At 42.4% G+C, this 18,425-nt stretch overlaps 1 protein-coding gene across 19 annotated transcripts in view; it reads right to left on the reverse strand.

Annotated features, from left to right (window-relative positions):
* KLC1 (kinesin light chain 1) overlaps window positions 1–18,425 on the reverse strand; it is a 65,546-nt gene that overhangs the window by 43,915 nt on the left and 3,206 nt on the right. The gene's annotated exons all lie outside the window — the stretch shown is intronic.

Consider the following 18,425-nt stretch of genomic DNA (forward strand, 5'->3'; position numbering starts at 1 on the left):
CTCAGGTCGTGATCCCAGGGTCCTGGGATTGAGTCCCGCATCAGGCTCCCCATTCAGCGGGAGTCTACTTCTCCCTCTGGCCCTGCCCCCACCCTCCACCCCACTCATGTTTGCACACATGTGTTCTCCTCTCTCTCAAAAAAAATATTTTAATTTTAAAAATTTTAAATAAAATGGCAAAAACTGAAAAAAAAAAAAAAACCATGGATAAGAGTTCACTGAAAATAAGAAACTTCTCAAGCTTGCTATTTATAAACTCCCAGCTGAAAGGGTTATGCTAGTGGTTACACGGATTTCTAAAGGGTAAAAGTACTGGGAATCTAGATCTGCCCAAACATCGTACTGCCAGCCTAGCAATCGCACCGTCCCCAGGACTTTCTCCCAGCTCTTGGGCTGTGTATGCCTCACACGAACTGGGCACAGTGAACGAGCCAGAACAACGCGGGGCACACCACAGGCGCGCAGTAAGTATGTGCTCAATGAAGGAATGAACCAGCACCGTGACCAGCGCATCTGAATCCAGTACCTTTCTATTCCCTCGCCTGTCATGGGGCCTCTCAAATCCAGTGCTCAAAAGGCAAAGCCATTATGGCCTAATTATTACACTGCATGTCTCAGATTCAAATCCCCTTTAACATAACCTGTCCTTTATGCCAACTGAGATTTTTAAAAATTGCATTTAATCTCTACACCCAACATAGTGCCCCAAAGATTTCTCTTAATCACTGGTGTGTCACAGCAAGTAAAAAAACTCAGTCTTGGGGCGCCTGGCGGGCTTAGTTGGAAGAGCATGCAACTCTTGATCTCGGGGTCATGAGTTTGAGCCCTACGTTGGTTGTAGAGATTACTTAAATAAACAGAGAAATCTTCAGTGTTACAATCAACTCCTGCTAGGAATAATAGACACTGACAAATTTAAAGTGGACAATTCCGTGCAATGAAAGATTGATGCTTTAAACTGAGACGCAGGACTGCCATGTCCACTGAGGCCTGGCAGGGGAACTAAGAACTCTCGTGGACAACAGAGAGAGAGAAAAGCTGGAGGACCCAACCCTCAACCACCACCTGGCCTGTAGAGCACTGACAGCCTGGCCTTCACATCCCAAGGGGGAGGTGACAGATGCGACCAGCTCAAAGAAAGAACAGCCACCCCATCAGTGAAATACTTCCTGGGCCCCAACTCTATGTCAGACACTATTCAAGGCAAAGGAGGACTTTACCAAAAAAAATACTTTTTTAAAGAAAATGAAAATATTGTGGTGACAAAAGAATATCCTACATGCTCCCAGGGGGTCGGGGTCACGTAGGCAGAATTAAAGCAATCAACGGCTTCAGACTTCTCAAGAGCAACACTGGAAGCAAAAGGCAATTAAACAAATGCCTCCAAAATTCTGAAGGAAAATTATTCCCAATTTAGAATTTCATAACCAGGGAAACTCTCAATCAACTGTGGGAATAGGAGAAGACGACTTTCAGACATAAAAAGGTCTCAAAAACTTCAACCTCTCATGCACCCTTTCTCAGGTACAAGAAGATGCGCTCAGCCAAAACAGTAAGTCAAGAAGAAAACATGAGAAAGAAAAAAAAATGAGAAGAAAACATGGACTATGGGGCACAGGGTTCACCGTGGGGAAGACAGAGCTCTGCAGCAACCTGGGGACAAGCGCTGAAGACATGGGTGGATTAGCAAAGGCTCCATCTCTATGAAGAGAAGCAAAGAAAGACAGAAGTCAAGTATCTAGAATGGGAAGTCAAACAGTGAAAAATCATCGCGGGGCCTGGCCGGCTCAGTTAGTGGAATATGTGACTCTTGATCTCAGGGCTGTAAGTCTGAGCCCCTCACTGGGTGTAGGGATCACTTAAAAAAAATAAAATCTTTAAAAAATAATAATAATCAGGTAATATAATAAGCCTGTTATTTAGAAACAATAGAAACGGTGTTAATTACGGAAGAAGTATAATTTCACTTAAAAGAAGTAAAAACAGTTACTTCTAGGGAGAGGGAAAGGGGGAGCAAGGAAATGGCAAAAACCACACCTACAAAATGATCTGTGAAAACTGTATGTGTACCATTCTCATCATGTCATGGCAAGAACACACGCGCTCCCCCCGACTTGACAACTAATGAAGCCAGCCTTGACCACCTAGCTCAGGTGGTTCGGGCAGGCTTCCCCTCTACAGGCCTCCCTCCACTGCACGCTTCCACTCCTTCAGGAAGCAAGTCATGCCCTGCAGCCCACACTCAGAGAGCTGGGGAGAGCTGACTCCTGAAGAGGGAAGATAAGGCGTCTGGAGTTTTTCTGTACAGGACAGTGTCTTTTCTCTGTCCCATTCCTCATGTATTTATTTACTCATTTATGTCAACATGGACTGTGGATATTTGGGATTTTTTTAAAGATTTTATTTATTTGAGCGAGAGACCAAGCACGAGTGCGGTGAGGGGAGGCAGAGGGAGGAGCAGACTCCCTGCTGAGAAGGGAGCCCTTTGTGGGACTCAATCCCAAGACCCTAGGATCACGACCTGAGCCACCCAGGCACCCCTGGATATTTGTTTTATACTTTAAATTATACCTAAAGGATACTACTTATTAAAAATACTATGTCATTGGGGCGCCTGGGTAGCACAGTCTATCAAAAACAAGGGAAGTCTAAGAAACTGTCACAGCCCAGAAAAAATGATGGCTAAATGTGACATGGTGTGGTGTGCTGGATGGGGTTCTGGAACAGAACAAGGATATTAGGGGAAAACTAGTAAAATCCAAATAAAATGGGGAGTTTGGTTAAGATTATGAACGCTGGTTCCTGAGCTGTCACAAATAGTGCCATAATAACGTAGGATATTAACATTAGGAGAAACTGGAGTGCAGGTATGCAGGTACTTTGTAGTCTTTGCACCGTTTCTGTAGACCTAAAGCTATCCAAAAGAGTTTGTTTTTTAAAAATCTACCTATAGGGGCGCCTGGGTGGCTCAGTCGGGTAAGCAGCTGCCTTTAGCTCAGGTCATGATCCCAGGGCCCTGGGATGGAGTCCCACATAACCCTGGGATCAAGTCCCGCATCGGGCTCCCTGCTCAGCGGGGAGCCTGCATCTCCCTCTGTCTGCCGCTCCCCCTGCTTGTGTGAGCTCTCTGTCAAATAAATAAAATCTAAAAAAAAAAAAAAAAAAAAACCTACCTACAAAGAATACAAAAAAGTACATATGTAACTTTGATAAAAACAGAACCAGAAGTTTAGGTGCAATCTGTATAGTGAAAATGCACATCTGTGCGTTTTAGTTTCTAGAGCATTTTCCTAACTGTATTGTCTTATGAGAACAAAACCAAGTCTGCAGTTAGTTTAGTGAACCATCACTGCAGTTCCCACCTACCAACGGGGAGACAGACAGCTGAGGACACTTAAGCCCACACTAGGCAGAACGGGGAACAGACCGTAAGCTCTCTCCACACACACGCGCGCACACACTGCAAGCACTGGGGGCTTCTGATTGCTCACCCACCAGAAAACAGACTAATACCTAAAACTGGACTGCCTGGAGTTGCAGGCTAAGGAACTACTTAAACCCTCAAATACAGAAAGGATTTGAAACTTCTGCCATAATAAATATAGACTAACCTAACAGTGAGACAACAGAAATACTGAATACACCGAATATTTTATTTTTTTTTAAAGATTTTATTTATTTATTTGACAGAGATAGAGACAGCCAGCGAGAGAGGGAACACAAGCAGGGGGAGTGGGAGAGGAAGAAGCAGGCTCATAGCAGAGGAGCCCGATGTGGGACTCGATCCCAGAACGCCAGGATCACGCCCTGAGCCGAAGGCAGACACTTAACCGCTGTGCCACCCAGGCGCCCCATACACCGAATATTTTATAAAACAGAAAAACTGGGACACCTGGGTGGCTCAGTCGGTTAAGTGTCTGCCTTTGGCTCAGATCATGATCTCAGGGTCCTGGGATTGAGCACCACATCCATCAGGCTCCCTGCTCAGCAGGGAGTCTGCTTCTCCCCCTGCCCCCTCCCCTGCATTCTCTCTCAAATAAACAAAATCTTTCTAAAATTTTTTAAAAAACAGAAAAATTAAACCTGAACTGGTTAGACTCTAAATGCACTTTTTAAAGATCATATTAGATCACACACATTGCATTTTTGTCATATCAGATTATCAATTTTCATGCAATGCTCTCATTTCCAATCTCTACCACCTCATCTTTCCACATATATTTATATTCCCTTTATACTCAACACAAGAGTTATTCTGACTACAGACAATGATATTATACACACACAATCATTCTATTAATTAACAGGCAATACAATTTTTAATAGTCTGACAAATTTACCAAACCCTCCCCCTATCAAAGATTAACAAAAAGAGGGGCACCTGGGTGGCTCAGTCAGTTGAGCACCTGATTCCTGATTTCGGCTCAGGTTGTGATTCTGGGGGTCGTGGGACTGGGTCCCCCAACTCAGGCAGAGTCTGCTTGTCCCTCTCCCTCTTCCCTTCCCCCTCCCCAGCTAGAGTGCGTGCACGCACGTTCTCTCTCTCTCTAATAAACAAATAAAATCCTTTAAAAAAAAGAATTAACAAAAAGAAAGCAAAGGCCAGAGAAAGAAAGAGCATCATTTTGGTCACTTTACCTCCCCTGGTTTTAGCATGTAAATTTCTGCCAGGTAGCAGTAAAAAGCTAATGTGGTAAAGAAAGTTTAAGTTGGGGGGGGGGGCGCCTGCGTGGCTCAGTCGTTAAGCGTCTGCCTTCGGCTCAGGGCATAATCCCAGCGTTCTGGGATCGAGCCGACATCAGGCTCTTCCAATGGGAGCCTGCTTCTTCCTCTCCCACTCCCCCTGCTTGTGTGCCCTCTCTTGCTGGCTGTCTCTGTCAAATAAATAAATAAAATCTTTTTTAAAAAAGAAAGAAAGAAATTTTAAGTCGGCTTAAGCGTCTGCCTTCTGCTCAGGTCATGACCCTTGAGTCCGGGGGATGGAGCTTCAGCTTCCTGCTGGGCAGGGAAACTGCTGCTTCCTCTCCCTCTGCCCCTCCCCCCCAGCTCACGTTCTCCCTCCCCCTATCTCTTTCTAATAAATAAATAAAATCTTTTAAAAAAGAAAACATATATATGTATATATTTAAAAGGGAATGTGTGAAATTGGTTTAGTGGTAGTGGTTGCCCAACATAGAGACTATACTAAAAAGTTCACTTAACTGTACACTTTAAAATAGTAACTGCTACATTACGTGACTTATATCTCAATTTTTTAAAAGAATGTGATAGAAAAAAACAACAAGTCTGGATGCACAGAGTGAAGGACAGCCAAGAGAGAAATGTGAGTTATCCTGACAGTTCTTGATTATGAAATGAAGTTCCTACAAACACAACAAAGGGTAGCAAAGAAAAAGAAAAATAAGATGGGAGAACAGAGAAGTCTTTACTTTGCCAATATTGGTAGCAGAACATCACAACTGAGATGTTTTCCCAAGAGATACGTGAGCTGAACCTGTGTGAAATGCAGCCAGCTAGACCCACTGCCCATCTCTCTACATACAACCGGAAGCCCTGATGGGCATGGGTTCCTGACAGCAGGAGAAATGAAAAGCAGCCAGAGAGCCTCTAATGAGCCCATAGTAAACAACTGAGGTTGTATTCAAGGAAATAAATATTGTGTTATGATCTGAATGTTTGTGTCCCTCCCAAATTCATATGTGGAAACCTAATCCCCAAGATGATGGTATTTCGAGGTGGGGCCCTTGGGAGGTGCTTAGGTCCTAAGGGTGGAGCCCTACTAAATGGGATCAGTGCTCTTATCAATGAGAGTCCACAGAGCTCCCTCCTCCTTCTACCCAGTGAGGCCACAGAGAAGACAGACACCTATGAACCAAAACCAGACGCTCACCAGACACTGACTCTACTTATGATCTTGGAATCCCCCGCCTCCAGGACTATGAGAAATAAATCCCTGCATTTATAAGCCCCCAGTTTATGGTATTTTGTTACAGCAGCATAAACAGACCAAGACATTCAGTATCATGGAACTCAAGGTTACAGAGAGTGTTGTGCACTGAATGATACAAGTGTCAAAACTCTAAAAATTAAGGGAATGACCCATCAATCCCACCCTGGGTTAGTACCTACCCAAGAAAACGAAAAACACGTTTACATAAAAACTCGCACACAAATGGTCCAAAAAATGCAGGACAAATGTAAAACTTTTACACCCATACTTTGGCATTATTCATAACAGCCAAAATGTGGAAACAACCCAAATGTCTATCAACTGATGAATGGATAAACAAAATGTGGTCTATCCATACAGTGGAATATTATTTGGCTTAAAAAAGGAACAAAATACTGATACAAGCTTCAACATGGTTGGACCTCACACACCTGTACTTACGTGAACCAAGCCAGAGACAAAAGGCCACATATTGGGGCACCTGGGTGGCTCAGTCAGTTAAGCGTCTGCCTTCAGCTTGGGTCATGATCCCAGGATTCTGGGATCGAGCCCCACATGGGGCTTGCTGCTCAGCTGAGAGCCTGCTTCTCCCTATCCCTCTGCCTCTCTCCCTTGCTTGTTCTTCCTCTCAAATAAAAAAATCTTAAAAAGGGGGGGGGGGGCACATATTGCATAATCCCATTTATATGAAATGTCCATAGACAGGAAGCAGATTAGCAGCTGCCAGGGGCTGGAGGGAGAGAAGGGTGGTGAGTGACTGCCAATGGGTTCAGGGTTTCTTTTTGGGGTAATAAAAATATTCTAGAATCAGAAGTTTGAGTAACCTGGTGAATTTTTTCATATATAAATATTTCAGTATAACAGATCAAGAATTTTTTTTTTTAATTAATGATGCAGACCAAAGAAAACAAAACACAAAACCCAACTCTGGGACCTAATCTATTTTAGCTTTGTCACGAAATCACAGAAAACTTCACTTCTCAATCTTTTTAATATCCTACGCTCCCTTTTTCATAAGCAACAAAAATCTCAAGCCCTCTTCAATGTAATTAGAAATTTCCAAATACATAATACCTTATCCATTGTGACTAAAAAGCAAAGCGACCAATGGTAATATCAGAATTAAAAATGTACATGTTTTTGGTTCTGAAGTTTCAGAACAAAAGTTATAAATATATTTTATTTTGAGAGAGAGAGAATGTGGCAGAGGGGGCGGGGGAAGGCAGCACACCCAGCACAGAGCCTGATGCAGGCCTCAATCTCATGACCCTGAGATCATGACCAAAGCAAAAATCAAGAGTCAAAACACTTAACCTACTGAGCCACCCAGGTGCCCCAGAACAAAAATCATATAGTGCAGAGTCAGAGAAGGAATATTACCTGCTTAAAAAGAGGTAAAACTGGAGTGCCTGGCTGGCTCAGTTAGAAGAGCATGTGACTCTTGATCTCGGGGTCGTGAGTTCAAGCCCCACATTGGGTGTAGAGATTACATTAAAAACAAAACACAAAAAACTGAGGGACGCCTGGGCGGCTCAGTCGTTAAGCATCTGCCTTCAGCTCAGGTCACGATCCCAGAGTCCTGGGATCAAGTCCCACATCGGGCTCTTTGCTCAGTGCAGAGCCTGCTTCTCCCTCTGCCCCTCCCCACTCACGCTCACGCTCTCTCTCTCTCTCTTTCTCTCTGTCTCTGACAAATAAATAATCTTTAAAAAAAAAAAAAAGTGAAACAAAACAATGAATCTTGAATTTTCTTTTTTTTTTTTTTAAAGGTCTTATTTATTTATTTGACAGAGATAGAAACAGCCAGCGAGAGAGGGAACACAAGCAGGGGCAGTGGGAGAGGAAGAAGCAGGCTCATAGTGAAGGAGCCTGATGTGGGGCTCAATCCCATAACGCCGGGACCACGCCCTGAGCCGAAGGCAGACGCTTAACCGCTGTACCACCCAGGCGCCCCTGAATCTTGAATTTTCTGATGTTTAATTTTTGTTTCAGTGAAAGCAAGAGAGGCTAAACAGTGTGGAGGAGGAGTGTCACTTCCCCAGCTTATATAACAAAGTTAGGGTTCATATTTTAAGCCAAATCCAAAAAGGTCTCCTGGAGGGTCTCCATCATTTTCAAAACATGACATTTTTGGATAAAAATAGAAATGTTATACCCCTTTGTAGGCTTACAATAGTGGGTTATTTTATTTTCTAAATATAATACTGTATCATAATAACAAACATATTTTATCCAGCTACACACTGCCTACTCTTTCCCATGTAAGAATCACTAAATTCTACTCAAGGGAGGATGTGCTCCATCAGGCACCTCCCGATCAGAAACTTCATCTGTGGGCCACGAACTGCCAGAGGCAGCAGAGATACAATTCCAGAGACTGACACAACGCAGTTCAGGAATGGAAATTCTATCACTCATCATTTACTACTTTGTACCAGTGTATCTCCTCCAATCTCATCTTCCTCAAACCTAATCTAACCTAATCTAATCCTTTCATCTCCTCTTCTAAATTTAAATCACAAGAATAAACTGAATGAATGAATCGTGCTGGCCTAAAAATCACAAAAATCTATAAAGTGCATGCAACTGATGAATCACTAAATTCTACCCCTAAAACTAGTAACACAGTATATCTTAACTAAATTGAATTTATTTTTTTTTTTTTTAAAGATTTTATTTATTTATGTGACAGAGAGACAGCCAGTGACAGAGGGAACACAGCAGGGGGAGTGGGAGAGGAAGAAGCAGGCTCCCAGTGGAGGAGCCCGATGTGGGACTCGATCCCAGAACGCCAGGATCACGCCCTGAGCCGAAGGCAGACGCTTTAACGACTGCGCTACCCAGGCGCCCCCCTAAATTGAATTTAAATAAAGAATTAAAAAAAAAAAAAAAGGCATACCTCTCAGCAGATGCCAGCACAGAATGCCAGATGCCTTCCCTATGTATGTTCTTGCAACTTAAATTAAGCCCAAAGAAACATGAAAAGGAAGATTGGAAGATTAGAAAATCCTGATTGTTTGAGTATGACTGAGAAAAACTCTGATGTAAATTAACATAAATTTGTGGAGCAATGAATTTATACTTTTTGAGCACGCACACACACACAAAGGCAAATGTTTTAATATTAAAGATTCCATAATTACAGCATCTATTCTGAATCTGTTTCCATCCTAAAACTATAACCCGCCGGAAAAAACAAAAGCATGCCTTTGCCTCTTGGACAAATCTGTCATGGATGCCCTTGCAGAAATTGAGAAACCAAGGCAGTCAGGATTCCCTGGGTCCCTCCCCCACAGCCAAGCTCAGCAGGTCGAGGGCGGTTCTGTTCTGAAACTGGCCACCTCTACGTACGCAGATCTTCTAACACCGTGATAACCTAACCACACTACTCCATGAAGAAGTAGTAGTAGGAAGAGTTCACTTTGCTTGTCAATGACTATGCAGCAGCTAAGGAAAGAGTTTTACAAGAAGGCCATGTCCCCCACCAGCTGTGGGCCACCAACTGCCAGAGGCAGCGGAGAGATACCTACCCCCACCCCGCGCCAGCAAGGTAGGGCTCCTGGCCACAGCCAGACAGTGTACTAGGTCATTCAATGTGCCATGGGACCAAAGGCCCACAGACCCATCTCTTCAGATGCAAATTTTAAGCATGACAAACTACAGGAAAAGGTATTACATAAAAATACAGGAGAACATGCTTCTTCCTAAATCAAGAACGAGTAAGCCCTTGGGGCGCCTGGGTGGCGCAGTCGTTAAGCATCTGCCTTCGGCTCAGGGCGTGATCCCGGCGTTATGGGATCGAGCCCCACATCAGGCTCCTCCGCTGGGAGCCTGCTTCTTCCTCTCCCACTCCCCCTGCTTGTGTTCCCTCTCTCACTGGCTGTCTCTCTCTGTCAAATAAATAAAATCTTAAAAAAAAAACAAGTAAGCCCACATAATGCAGATGTCTCTATTACAAGTCTTTGGTTGAGCAAACAAAAAGGAAAAACAGCTTCGTTGGACAGTGTGACTAAGAGATTACAAAACAGGGTGTTATGGGAGTCTGGGGCAAAAAAATAAAAATATAGAGAGTATTCATTATGTAGTTTAAAAAGCACCATTTTTATTTCAAAACGAAAAACAGGTTAACATAATATCATAACACTAAATTTATATATTTAAGTGCTAATCGGAGATACATATATGGAATAGTTTTCTTTCCTAACTAAAGAAAGGCAATTAACATATTTTAAGGGGTGTCTGGTTGGCTTAGCAAGTGGAACATGAGACTCCTTTTTTTTTTTAAAGATTTATTTTTGTATTTTGAGAGAGAGCACACACATGTGGAGGGGGTAGACTCTCAAGAAGACTCCCCACTGAGCACAGAGCCTGACACAGGGCTCAATCTCACCACCCTGAGATCATGAACTGAGCTGAAATCAAAGTCAGACACTTAACCGACTAGGCCACTCAAGAGCCCTGAGCATGAGACTCTTGATCTTGGGGTTGTGAGTTCAAGCCTCACAATGGGTGTAGAGATTACTTAAAAATAAAATCTTAAAAAAATAAACATGGATGCAAGAATTCTCACCAAAATACTAGCCAATAGGATCCAACAGTACATTAAAAGGATTATTCACCATGACCAAGTGGGATTTATTCCTGGGCTGGAAGGGTGGTTCAACATCCTCAAATCAATCAATGTGTTACACTACATTAATAAAAGAAGGGACAAGAACCATATGATCCTTTCAATAGATGCAGAAAAAGCATCTGACAAAGTACAGCATCCTTTCTTGATTAAAACTCTTCACAGTGCAAGGATAGAGGGAACATACCTCAATATCATAAAAGCCATCTATGAAAAACCCACAGCAAATATCATTCTCAGTGGGGAAAAACCTGGAGCTTTCCCCCTAAGGTCAGGAACACAGCAGGGATGTCCACTATCACCACTGCTGTTCAACATAGTGCTAGAAGTCTTAGCCTCACAGTCAGAGAAAAGAAATAAACAGCATCCTAATCGGAAAAGGAGTCAAACTCTCACTCTTCCTAGAGGACAGGATACTTTATGTGGAAAACCCAAAGACTCCACCCCAAAACTGCTAGAACTCATCCAGGAATTCAGTAAAGTGATAGGATATAAAATCAATGCACAGAGATCAGCTGCATTTCTATACGCCAACAACAAGACAGAAGAAAGAGAAATTAAGGAGTCGACCCCATTTACAATTGCACCCAAAACCATAAGATACCTAGGAATAAATCTAACCAAAGAGGCAAAGGATCTGTACTCAGTAAACTACAGAATATTCATGAAAGGAATTGAGGAAGACACAAAGAAATGCATGCTCATGGATTGGAAGAAAAATATTGTGAAAACGTCTATGCTATCTAGAGCAATCTACACATTCAATGCGATCCCTGTCAAAATACCAACAACTTTTTTCACAGAAATGGAATAAATAATCCTAAAATTTATATGGAACCAGAAAAGACCCTGAATAGCAGAGGAATGTTGAAAAAGAAAACCAAAGCCAGTGACATCACAATTCTGGACTTCAAACTCTATTACAAAGCTGTAAGCATTAAGACAGTGTGGTACTGGCACAAAAACAGACACATAGATCAATGGAACAGAACAGAGAACAGAAATGGACCCTCAGCTCTATGGTCAACTCATCTTCACTAAAGCAGGAAAGAATATTCAACAGAAAAAAGACAGTCTCTTCAACAAATGGTGTTCGGAAAATCGGACAGCCACATGCAGAAGAACGAAACTGGACCATTTCCTTACACCCTACACAAAAATAGACTCAAAATGGATGAAAGACCTAAATGTGAGACAGGAATCCATCAAAATCCTTGAGGAGGACACAGGCAGCAACCTCTTCCACCTCGGCAGCAGCAACTTCTTCCTAGACGTATCGCCAAAGGCAAGGGAAACAAAGGCAAAAACAAACTATTGGAACTTCATCAAGATAAAACGTTTTTGTACAGCAAAGGAAACAGTCAACAAAACCAAAAGACTACTGACAGAATGGAAGAAGATATTTGCGAATGACATTATCAGATGAAGGGCTAGTATCCAAAATCTATAAGGAACCTACCAAACTCAAAACTCAAGGAACAAATAATCTAATCAAGCAGTGGCCAGAAGACATGAACAGACATTTCTGCAAAGAAGACGTCCAAATGGCCAACAGACACATGAAAAAGTGCTCAACATTACGCAGCATGAGGGAAATACAAATCAAAAGCACAATGAGATACCACCTCACGCCCATCAGAATGGCTAAAACTAACAAGTTAGGAAACGACAGATGTTGGCGAGGATGTGGAGAAAGGGGAACCCTCCTACACTGTTGGTGGGAACGCAAGCTGGTGCAGCCACTCTGGAAAACAGTATGCACGTTCCTCAAAGAGTTGAAAATAGAGTTACCCTACGACCCAGCAATTGCACTACTCCGTATGTACCCGAAAGATACAAATGTAGTAATCTGAAGGGGCACCTGCACCCCAATGTTTATAATAGAAACGTCCACAAAAGCAAAACTATGGAAAGAGCCCAGATGTCCATCAACAGATGAATGGATAAAGAAGATGTGGGGTGTGACACAGGAATATTATGCAGCCATCAAAAAAATGAAATCTTGCCATTTGCAATGGCATGGATAGAACTAGAGGGTATTATGCTAAGCGAATTAAGTCAATCAGAGAAAGACAATTCTCATACAATCTCGCTGATATGTGGAATTTGAGAAACAAGGCAGAGACTCATAGGGGAAGAGAGGGAAAAAATGAAACAAGAAAGAAGAGGGAGACAAACCATAAGAGACTCTTAATCTCAGGAAACAAACTGAGGGTTGCTGGAGTGGACAGGGGTGGGAGGGATGAGGTGGCTGGGTGATGGACACTAGGAAGGGTATGCATTGTGGTGAGCGCTGTGTATTGTGTAAAACTGATGAATCACAGACCTGTACCCCTGAAATAAATAATACATTATATAAAAATAAATAAATAAAATCTTCAATACACACACACACACACACACACACGGGGAGCACCTGGGGGGCTCAGTCAGTTAAGTGTCTGCCTTCGGCTCCGGTCATGATCCCAGAGTCCAGAGATCTTCAAGGGCTCCCTTGAGGAAGTCCTTGCTCCTCAAGGCTCCCTGCTCAATGGGGAATCTGCTTCTCCCTCTCCTTCTGTCCCTACCCCCCAATTGTGCTCACTCTCTCGTGTGTTCTCTCTCAAATAAATAAAATCTTTTAAAATACATACATTTTTTTAAAAAATCCATTCTCTCGGGAGAAAGGAAACGGGAAACGACAGAATTCACACCTTTATACTTTTTGAATCTTGAGTTTTCCCAAAAGAGCACACATCTTTTAATGATTTCAAAACAGATAAAAGAGAAAGCAGGAACCATAAAAAAAAACAAAATGGATAAAGTGGAATTCATCGAAATTCAAAATTATTATTAAAAGACACAGCCAAAAAGCATACAGTTAACCCCTAGATCGGGAAAAAATATTTGCAACATATGTACCTGGCAAAAAGACTCGTACTCAAATACGTAAGGAATTCCTATACTCAATAATAAAAAGACAACCTGACTTTCTAAGTGGGTAGAAGACTTAAGAGACACTTCACAAAAGCAGGTATACACAGAAGGCCAGTAAGCATATGAATAAGTGCTCATTATTAGTCATCAGGGAAATGCTCACGAAACGCATTCAACAAGATGCCACTACACATCCGCTAGAACGTGAAGATGAAAACAATACCAAGTGCCAAAGAGGATACGCAGCAACCAGAAGAACACCCACACATTGCTGGTCCAAATGTAAAATGTACAAGCACTCTTTGGATTCGTTTCTTTAAAAGTTAATGATACACCCGAGCTCTGCTCAGCTGAGCGTGGAGCCTGCTTCAGATTCTCTCCCCCTCTGCTCACATGCTACCTCCACAAATAAATAAACAGGTAGACAGACAAATAAAGTTAATGACACATCTACTCTATGAGCAATCCCACTCCTAGGTATTTATCCAGAAGAAATGAAAATGTATGTCCACACGGTCTCCCACAAGAACGAGTGCCCCCCCCCCAGGTGTGCTTCAGAAGAAAAATGGCTTAACTGTGTAGATTCATACAACACAACAGAAAAGAACCAACCACTGACACAGGCAGCAACATGTATGAATTTCAAAAATGTTATGCTGAGGGATGCCTGGGTGGCTCAGCTGGTGAAGCGTCTACCTTCGGCTCAGATCATGATCCCAGGGTCCTGGGATTGAGTCCTACATTGGGCTCCTAGCTCAGTGGGGTGTCTGCTTCTCCCTCTGCCTGCCACTCCCCCTGCTTGTAACCATGCACACTCTCTCTCTGACAAATAAATAAATAAAACCTTTTTTAATAAATGTTATGCTCAGTGAAAGCAGCTGGATGCAAAAAATATATATTGTATAATCTCATTTATATGAAATTCTAGAACAGGCAGAACTAACCTGTGGTTATAAAAATCAGATCATTGTTGCCGAGGAGTGGTGGGGGATGATGGATGATTGGATAGGGGCCTGAGGGAATTTTCTGGGCCATATCTTGATATGTATTCATCAAAACAGAATGAACAATATATTTAAAATCATGGCATTTCACTATATGCAAATTATATCTCAATATTTTTAAATAAAGCAAAATTTGCTAACATTAATGTACATATTCAGAAATCATAACTCCCAACATTAACCGAAAGATGGTTAAGAATGGTTTTGTTCAGGGATGCCTGGGTGGCTCAGTCGGTTAAGCATCTGCCTCGACTCACGTCATGATCTCGGGGTCCTGGGACTAAATCCTGCATTGGGCTCCTTGCTCAGCAAAGAGCCTGCTTCTCCTTCTGCCTGCCACTCCCCCTGCTCGTGCCCTCTCTCACTCACTCTCTCTGACAAATTAAAAAAAAAAAAAAAAAAGAGAGAGAGAGAATGGTTTTGTTCTGAAAACAGAATAAAACTGAGATTTGGTAGGCAGACGCCTCGTCCCCATCAAGATTCCTGGGCCCTAGTGTATGCACATCTCCCAGTACATCAAGTTCCTCTAGGTACTGCTATGAAGGGATTTTGCAATAGATGTAATTGAGGCCCCAAATCACTTGACCTTATGATAGGGAGATTATCCTGGTGAGCCTGACCTAATCACAAGTCCCTTTACTTAATTTTTAAGCTTTTTTTTTTTAAACGATTTTGTTTTTAAGTAATTTTTATACCCAACATGGGGCTCACACTCATGACCCTGAGAAAAAAAGTCTCATGCTCTTCTGAATGAGCCAGCCAGGCATCCCTCCCTGGAGCTCTTTAAATCTGGATCTAGAAGCCACAAGAACAGAAGTCAGAGATTCAAAGTGTGAGAGGAACTCAGGGTGTGGGAGCTTTTCCACTCTGGCTTTGAGGATGGAGGAGGCCACCTCAAGGAGCTGAGAGAGCCCCCCGCTGACAGCCAGGAAACAAGAAAAGCAGGACATCAGTCCTACAACCAGAAGAACTGAATTCTGGGGCGCCTGGGTGGCGCAGTCGTTAAGCGTCTGCCTTCGGCTCAGGGCCGTGATCCCAGCGTTCTGGGATGGAGCCCCACATCAGGCTCCTCCACTAGGAACCTGCTTCTTCCTCTCCCACTCCCCCTTGTGTTCCCTCTCTCGCTGGCTGTCTCTATCTCTGTCAAATAAATAAATAAAATCTTAAAAAAAAAAAAAAAGAAGAAGAACTGAATTCTGCCACAACCCCAAGAGCCTACAAGAGCGCTATGAGCTCAGGAAGACAACTGCAGCCCAACACACAACTGCAGCCATGTGAGCCACTCATCCATGGTAACTGAAATAAATGTGACTGTTTTAAGCCATTAAATTTATAGTAACCTGTTACATACTAAACAGAGATCTAATACAAATTTCATACTACAAAAGCTTTAAAACTCAATGATATTTTAGTTAAAAAGAATAGAAATTATGGATGAACCTTGAGGACAATATGCTAAATCACAAATAGCCAGTCACAAGAAGACAAATGCTATACTCTTGATCCTGGGATTGTGAGTTTGAGCTCCACATTAGTGCAGAGATTACTAAAAAAATAAACAAAAAAAAAAGGCAAATACTGTATGATTCTTATATGAGGTATCTAAAGTAGACAAAGTCATTGAGTCAGAAAATATAATTGTGTTTGGGGGTGGGGGGTAGTGGATGGGAAGTTGTTATTTAATGGACATAGAGTTTCAATTTTGCAAGACGAAAAGGTTCTAGACATCTGTTGCACAACAGTGTAAATATACTTAGTTTGTTTTTTACAATTGTAAAAGAATAGAAATTAACATTTTTCCCATTTGGTCAATAATACAAATCCTTTTTAAACAGGCAGAATAAGTGAATTTAAGCAAAAACACTCCATGTGGATTCACCACAGAAATGAAGGCTCAATCAGCTTTTACTGATCACCTAGTCTATGCCAGACTCTGTGACCAACACGACTACAATGACAATATGGTGCCTGAAACAGTACACGTTAGACAGCAACCCCAGGGAGTCACCACAGCCACAGTGCATCACCAGGGCTTCTGAAATGCAAGCGCTAGCCAAGGGCTTCCCAGATGAAGGCAACTAGAGCTTGGCATTACTGTGACTCCTGACAGCAAGGTGGTTCAAAGCTTGAACTGTGCAAGCAAAAATATCTGCATTAGAAGGCTGACTTCACGGCTGTGTACCTCTGGCTTAAGTAACTTGCCCTCTCTGACCGGTTTTGTTCACAGTAGAGTGGGGGGGTTACAGCACCAATTTTATCTCGTTCAGTGTTAACTTCGCTATTATCACTTTTATTAATAGTGGTATAGTGAGCTTCAGAGACACTGGGACATAAATTTCCATGTAATGCAATCAGACAGGGAACAATCCAAGGTTTAAACTGAGGTTACTGGAATATTTTAGAACCAAGGAAATAATGTCTACTTTACATATGCACTTAACTCAGCTTAAAATGTTTATTCTATTGATATTCACCTTCCCACTTTATTAAGTATGGACAACATACTAAACATATTTAAAAGCACAGATCCGAATTGCTTTCCTCTGCTTTCGAAAATTAATTAAAACATAATATTGTAATAACTCTATATGTTGACAGATAGTAACTACACTTCTCATAATGAGCATTTTGTAATGTCTATAACCACTGAATGTTGCTCACCTGAAACTAATATAATACTGTACGTCAACTATACTTCAATTAAAATAAATACATTTTTGGGGCGCCTGGGTGGCACAGCGGTTAAGCGTCTGCCTTCGGCTCAGGGCGTGATCCCGGCGTTCTGGGATCAAGCCCCACATCAGGCTCCTCCGCTATGAGCCTGCTTCTTCCTCTCCCACTTCCCCTGCTTGTGTTCCCTCTCTCGCTGGCTCTCTCTCTGTCGAATAAATAAATAAAATCTTTTAAAAAATAAATAAATAAATAAATACATACATACATACATACATTTTTAAAAATAGCTAAGACAAAACTAAATTCTGAATTCATTTTGATGGAAAAGTATATTAAGCAGGAAGCTGCAGGGCAGAAGGACAACATCTTCTAGGATACCCTAGAAGAAAGCATGCAGATCACCTCTGAATTAGCACAACCGCCTTAGCAGGTAGTATTCCCAGGAAAAAATTAAAAGGTCACTAATAACCTCCTAGAAGCCTCCTAGAAGCCAAATCCAACAGATTTGTCCATCCAAACCTTCCTTGATCTCTTAGCCAACTTGACACTGACGTCCTCCACCTACCCATAGGGTGACTCTGCAGTCTCTAAGTGTCAGAAGCTCTCAGAGAGCCACTGGCTTTCAACAAGATGATGAGGTCTCCCAAATCTTTACCTCCAGACTATTTGTCTTGAACCCCAGATCTGAATCTCCAACTGCCCAGTGTTCCACCTAGGCACCCCACAAGCACTTCAGATTTAACCTATCCAAAACTAAGCTCACCATCTCCTCCTCCTCCCGTTTTCCACATCTTGATGGGTGTCACCAGCCAGTGAGCCACCCAAGTTAGAGACAGGGAAGTCATTTTCATGCCTTTGTTCAATAAACATTTATTAAGTGCTTATAAAAATCCCTGTCCCCATGGAAATCGTGGATGTTAAGTGAAAGAGACAGACAATAAACTAAGAAAATAATTAAGTAAAATGATAGGAGTATTGTAGATAGTGAGAAGTGCTGAGAAGCATGGGGAAGTGGGGACATGGTGATATGCAAAAGAGCAGTCTTGGGATGAGCGTGGGTGTGCTTAAAGGAAGGCCAGAGTAGGGGGGCGCCTGGATGGCACAGCGGTTAAGCGTCTGCCTTCGGCTCAGGGCGTGATCCCGGCGTTACGGGATCGAGCCCCACATCAGGCTCCTCTGCTATGAGCCTGCTTCTTCCTCTCCCACTCCCCCTGCTTGTGTTCCCTCTCTCGGTGGCTGTCTCTATCTCTGT

The sequence above is a fragment of the Ursus arctos genome, unplaced genomic scaffold, assembly GCF_023065955.2.
Source record: "Ursus arctos isolate Adak ecotype North America unplaced genomic scaffold, UrsArc2.0 scaffold_25, whole genome shotgun sequence".
NCBI classification, from domain to species: Eukaryota; Metazoa; Chordata; class Mammalia; order Carnivora; family Ursidae; genus Ursus; species Ursus arctos.